This window comes from Oncorhynchus nerka, linkage group LG15, assembly GCF_034236695.1.
Source record: "Oncorhynchus nerka isolate Pitt River linkage group LG15, Oner_Uvic_2.0, whole genome shotgun sequence".
NCBI lineage: Eukaryota > Metazoa > Chordata > Actinopteri > Salmoniformes > Salmonidae > Oncorhynchus > Oncorhynchus nerka.
In genome coordinates this window covers 39,293,480-39,299,402 of record NC_088410.1, presented here as the reverse complement: position 1 = coordinate 39,299,402, position 5,923 = coordinate 39,293,480, and the positions used below count along the sequence as shown (strand labels likewise).

General features: G+C 41.7%; 1 long non-coding RNA gene across 1 annotated transcript; it reads right to left on the bottom strand.

Moving 5' to 3' along the window:
* Window positions 1-3,555: 3,555 nt before the first annotated feature.
* LOC135559902 (uncharacterized) lies at window positions 3,556-5,902 on the bottom strand. The gene is made up of 2 exons (XR_010458591.1): window positions 5,290-5,902; window positions 3,556-4,979 (listed from the first exon to the last, which is right to left on the bottom strand). It is a non-coding gene; the product is annotated as an uncharacterized LOC135559902 (long non-coding RNA).
* Window positions 5,903-5,923: the final 21 nt, after the last annotated feature.

The window sequence follows — 5,923 nt, the reverse complement described above, 5'->3', positions numbered from 1 at the left end:
GTGACTGAAATATCACATCGAACAATTGTAACGCAAAAACCATGGTGACAATAATATGTCGCTATTAATCTCTTCCCTTTGAAATAATCTTACAGTTTTCATCCGCACCATAAATTTAGTTTATAGGTAATTGGCTGATTTGTTGATTTATTGGTCAGTGCGTCATTTGGTTGGTTGGTTGATTGATTGGTTGATCTGAGGTCCTAGCGTTAGCGTGTATGCATGTGTACTCTAGGGCTCTGTCCCAAATGGCACCCAATTTCTTATATAGTGTACTACCTTTGACCAAGTCCCTTAAAGCTGAAGTCAAAAGTAGTGCACTATGTAGGAATAGGGTGCCATTTGGGACTCAGGCTATCACAATATGATTGCGATAAAGGGCATGGATGTGGTCCACATCACTAGGGTCCATCCAGGGAGCACGGGGTTAACGAAACGAAGTGACTGTTTAGTGTTAACGTGCAGATAGTCGTGCAACAGTGACGCAGGCTGTTGACCATTGATTGATCACTTTGTTGACCCCTCTCTCTCGCTCTCCGTCTCTCACCCATGCACACGCACACACATGCGCGCACACACACACTGGGCATCTATTTCTCCAGACATGGCTGCAGAGCATCTGTTGGAGTGGCTAATGGTGCGTGTTAGTACTTCAGTGCAGACAGGGTGTTTTGTCTCCCCTGATGAAGGTGAACACAAACAGAAAGAAGGCCATAGCACGCACACACCTCTGAAAAACAGCCCCAGCCACGACAGTGTGGGCGGCACATGTTCCAGGTGGATCATGGGAGAAAACAAGACTGGATGAGTTTAGCCGTTACCATGGTGACGCAGGTGGACAGCTGATCATGCACCTAGGACACAGGGTTTAAAGTTGTTAAATGTTGCCGAGGTAAGAATAAGGTTAAACATGTTGTTACCTCAATGGGGAACAGACCGTAACGTTCGAAGAACGGTCCCAAAATGTACAGCGGTGGGTTTGAGATCCCAAACATCATGTACAGTTGAAGTCAGAAGTTTACATACACCTTAGCCAAATACATTTCAACTCAGTTTTTCACAATTCCTGTATTTAATCCTTGTAAAAATTCCCTGTCTTAGGTCAGTTAGGATCACCACTTTGTTTTGAGAATGTGAAATGTCAGAATAATAGTAGAGAGAATGATTTATTTTAGCTTTTATTTCTTTCATCACATTCCCAGTGTGTCAGAAGTTTACATACACTCAATTAGTATTTGGTAGCATTGCCTTTAAATTGTTAACTTGGGTCAAAAGTTTTGGGTAGCCTTCCACAAGCTTCCCACAATAAGTTTGTGAATTTTGACCCATTCCTCCTGACAGAGTTGGTGTAACTGAGTCAGGTTTGTAGGCCTCCTTGCTCACACACGCTCTTTCAGTTCTGCCCACAAATTGTCTATAGGATTGAGGTCAGGGCTTTGTGATGGCTACTCCGATACCTTGACTTTGTTGTCCTTAAGCCATTTTGCCACATCATTGGAAGTATGCTTGGGGTCAATGTCCATTTGGAAGAACCATTTGCGACCAAGCTTTAACTTCCTGACTGATGTCTTGAGATGTTGCTTCAATATATCCACATTATTTTCCTGACTCATGATGCCATTTATTTTGTGAAGTGCACCAGTCACTCCTGCAGCAAAGCACCCCCACAACATGATTCTGCCACCCTTGTGCTTCACGGTTAGGATGGTGTTCTTCGGCTTGCAAGCCTCCCCCATTTTCCTCCAAACATAACGATGGTCATTATGGCCAAAAAGTTATATTTTTGTTTCATCAGACCAGAGGACATTTCTCCAAAACGTACTATCTTTGTCCCCATGTGCAGTTACAAACCGTAGTCTGGCTTTTTTATGGTGGTTTTGGAGCAGTGGCTTCTTCCTTGCTGAGCGGCCGTTCAGGTTATGTCGATATGGTTCTCGTTTTACTGTGGATATAGATATGTTTGTACCTGTTTCCTACAGTGTCTTCACAAGGTCCTTTGCTGTTGTCCTGGGATTGATTTGCACTTTTCGCACCAAAGTACGTTCATCTCTAGGAGACAGAACGCGTCTCCTTCCAGAGCGGCATGACGGCTGCGTGGTCCCGTGGTGTTTATACTTGCGTACTATTGTTTGTACAGATGAACGTGGTACCTTCAGGTGTTTGGAAAGGATGAACCAAACTTGTGGAGGTCTACAATTTATTTTCTGAGGTCTTGGCTGATTTCTTTTGATTTTCCCATGATGTCAAGCAAAGTTTGAAGTTTGAGTTTGAAGGTAGGCCTTGAAATACATCCAAAGGTACACCTCCAATTGATTAACATGATGTCAATTAGCCTATTTAGAAGCTTCTAAAGCCATTGACATAATTTTCTGGAATTTTCCAAGCTGTTTGAAGGCACAGTCAACTTAGTTTATGTAAACTACTGACCCACTGGAATTGTGATACAGTGAATTATAAGTGAAATAATCTGTCTGTAAACAATTGTTGGAAAAATTACTTGTGTCATGCACAAAGTAGATGCCCTAACCGACTTGCCAAAACTATAGTTTGTTAATAAGAAATTTGTGGAGTGGTTGAAAAACTAGTTTTAATGACTCCAACCTAAGTGTATGTAAACTTCCGACTTCAACTGTGTATAACCACTGGTCTCCATGACAACTGAGATGATCGAAGGGCATCGGATACTACTTTGTCGTTGCATCCATGGAAATAATTGGAGGTAGTAAGCTCTGCTTAGAATATGGCTCAATACTACTAACTAATATACTAAGCTCGTCGAACACTTTAGACAAATGTACCTCTCATCTGTGCCAGATCTGTTGATGGGTTTGTGAAAGTAATGTAATTCATGGTATTCCATAACATTTCAGTAACACTTCAATAAACATGGTCTGTCATAACCAGGAACAGCTTTTCCTGACCACGTGAACTGACCAGGAAAATGTCAGGGTTCAAATCAAATCAAACCAAATGTTATTTGTATATTTATTAACAAGAAGCTGTTCAGAGTCCTGTCGGTTCTAGACTTGGTGCATCGGAACAGCTTGACATGCGGTTGCAGAGAGAACCGTCTTTGACCTGGGTGTCCTTTGACTTGGGTGTCCTTCGGGACATGGAAGAAGGAGGCCCCTGGGCGACTCACCAAAAGACATGGAGAGTTATAAGCTTTGAAAGGAGTTTATCAGAGTTCTCCACAGATCGTCGGGTTTTCAAAGGGATCGCTCCTCTTCCCTTTTGTGTTACATCAACATTCAAATGGATTCTCTCTCGCCTGGAGCTTGTTTCGGATATTCATGAGAGGTCGACATTTTAATCACAGGAAAAATGTCACGAGAGATTGTTTGTGGTAGTTGGCCAACCAGGCAAATAAAGTGGCCATCTTAACTATGAGTTTGCTGTGTGGTGGTTTTGGAGGTACACTGGACATTTATGTGTATGATTCATGTTTTGAGCTGATATTGACCATGTGCTTAAATGGTTGGCGTACCATTGAAGAGTATGTAATAATGTTAATTGTTTGGTGTAACGTTCAAAACAAGACAAGGTTACATGAACTGAAATGTGGAAGAACTGAATTTATTTCCATTATTTTGTCTAATATTGCAGAAAACATTGTCCAGCCCCACTGTTTCTATATTAGATTCCATCTCCGTGTTTATATCAGATTTTTTTGTTCAGCTGTAACTGATAAACATCATAGCACAAGTAATGAACGTTTATTTTTAAATTCAAAGACAAATAGCAGTAAATCTTATTATTTCCAAACATTTGACAATGACAATTTCTAATGAGCCATGAAATTATTTTCTCCAAATTGATTGAGCAGAACTGGCTTGCAGCACTCATCTACATGTGTTTTGAACAAGTTTTTCAGTGGCATAATACTGTTCCATATTGTTTTTTCGTTGTAGCCTTTCAAATAGAGTTAAGACAAAAAAAATGACTGGTTTCTTTGTGTTTCTTGGTTGTCATTTGGAGGGAAAAAAATGTATTCACATGGTTTTGAGTCAAGAGAAATCACATAGCTAGACCTACGTCTTCAGATTTTGACGTGTTCTAGTATTGTACCTATTAGTACATTACGTTTGCATGTCGCATTTTATTGTTTTATGTTTCATGTTTAAATTCTCAAAGATAGTATTTTAAGTGTGAGAAACAGTAGTATTTCGGTAATGTATTATCATTCTCACTGACAGGGCAGCACGTTTTTAGGGTTGTATTCATTAGTGCACACCATGAAACGAAACGAGAGTTTCTAATTGGACAAGTTCAGATCGTCCCTCTCCATTTGCTTCCTAGTAAATACACCCCAGATTTCACTCAGTTGTAGGTCACACACAATCCCCCTTCCAGACCTGAGACTCATACCCATACAACTATCAATCAATCAAATGTATACCCCTTACAACTATCAATCAATCAAATTTATTTGTAAAGCCCTTCTTACATCAGCTGATGTCACAAAGTGCTGTACAGAAGCCCAGCCTAAAACCCCAAACAGTAAGCAATGCAGGTGTAGAAGCACGGTGGCTAGGAAAATCTCCATAGAAAGGCCAGAACCTAGGAAGAAACCTAGAGAGGATCCAGGCTCTGAGGGGTGGCCAGTCCTCTTCTGGCTGTGCCGGGTGGAGATTATAACAGAACATGGCCAAGATGTTCAAATGTTCATATATGACCAGCAGGGTCAAATAATAATAATCACAGTGGTTGTAGAGGGTACAACAGGTCAGCACCTCAGGAGTAAATGTCAGTTGGCTTTTCATAGCCAATCATTCAGAGTATCTCTACCGCTCTTGCTGTCTCTAGAGAGTTGAAAACAGCAGGTCTGGGACAAGGTAAGACGTCCAGTGAACAGGTTAGGGTTCCATAGCCGCAGGCAGAACAGTTGAAACTGGAGCAGCAGCACGACCAGGTGGACTGGGGACAGCAAGGAGTCATCAGGCCAGGTAGTCCTGAGGCATGGTCCTAGGGCTCAGGTCCTCCAAGAGAAAAAAAGAAAGAAACAGAGAGAGAAAAAGAGAGAGTGAGAATTAGAGAGAGCATACTTAAATTCACACAGGACACCGGATAAGACAGGAGAAATGCTCCAGATATAACAGACTGACCCTAGCACCCCGACACAAACTATTGCAGCATAAATACTGGAGGCTGAGACAGGAGGGGTCGGGAGACACTGTGACCCCGTCCGATGATACCCCTGAACAGGGCCAAACAGGCAGGATATAACCCCAGCCACTTTGCCAAAGCACAGCCCCCACACCACTAGAACGTTATCAACCACCAACTTACTATCCTGAGACAAGGCCGAGTATAGCCCACAAAGATCTCCCCCACGGCACGAACCCAAGGGGAGACTACCCACACAGCACATCCTTTTTCACTGTGTGACCTTGTCATTACAGGCAGGTGTTTAAATTCTCTCCTCTCACCGTTATTGTACAAAGACAGAGAAGGAAAGGGAAGTGAGAGTCATGCGTAAGAAGTGAAAGTGTTCTTAAGGGGAATTTTTATGCCGTTAGGCAGTTTGAGATGTTTTTCCCTGCCACTTATAAAGTCACATGGCGACCATTGCTACAGTACACTCTGAGGGTTTGTGGGTGTCAGAAATGTGGCTTCTTCCAAATGCAGAAGGAAACAGCAACATTGGCTGACAAGAACCATGTGGTTGAAATGTGTTACTCATGTTGTTATGGTGTTTAACAAGCCATTTATTCTAGAACAGCAGTAAAGTAGTAGTACTACTAAAGTACTTTTAAAGTTCACTTTCACTACTTGTTTACATATCATCTATTCTAGTTCTACGCCAGTGGTCAGTGACGTAAAAAAATAATAATAATGAGCATGACCTTATTTCTATTACAGCATATTGAATGACTCTCATTAATATTCCATTCACACAGTTCAATGTAACATCGATAGATTT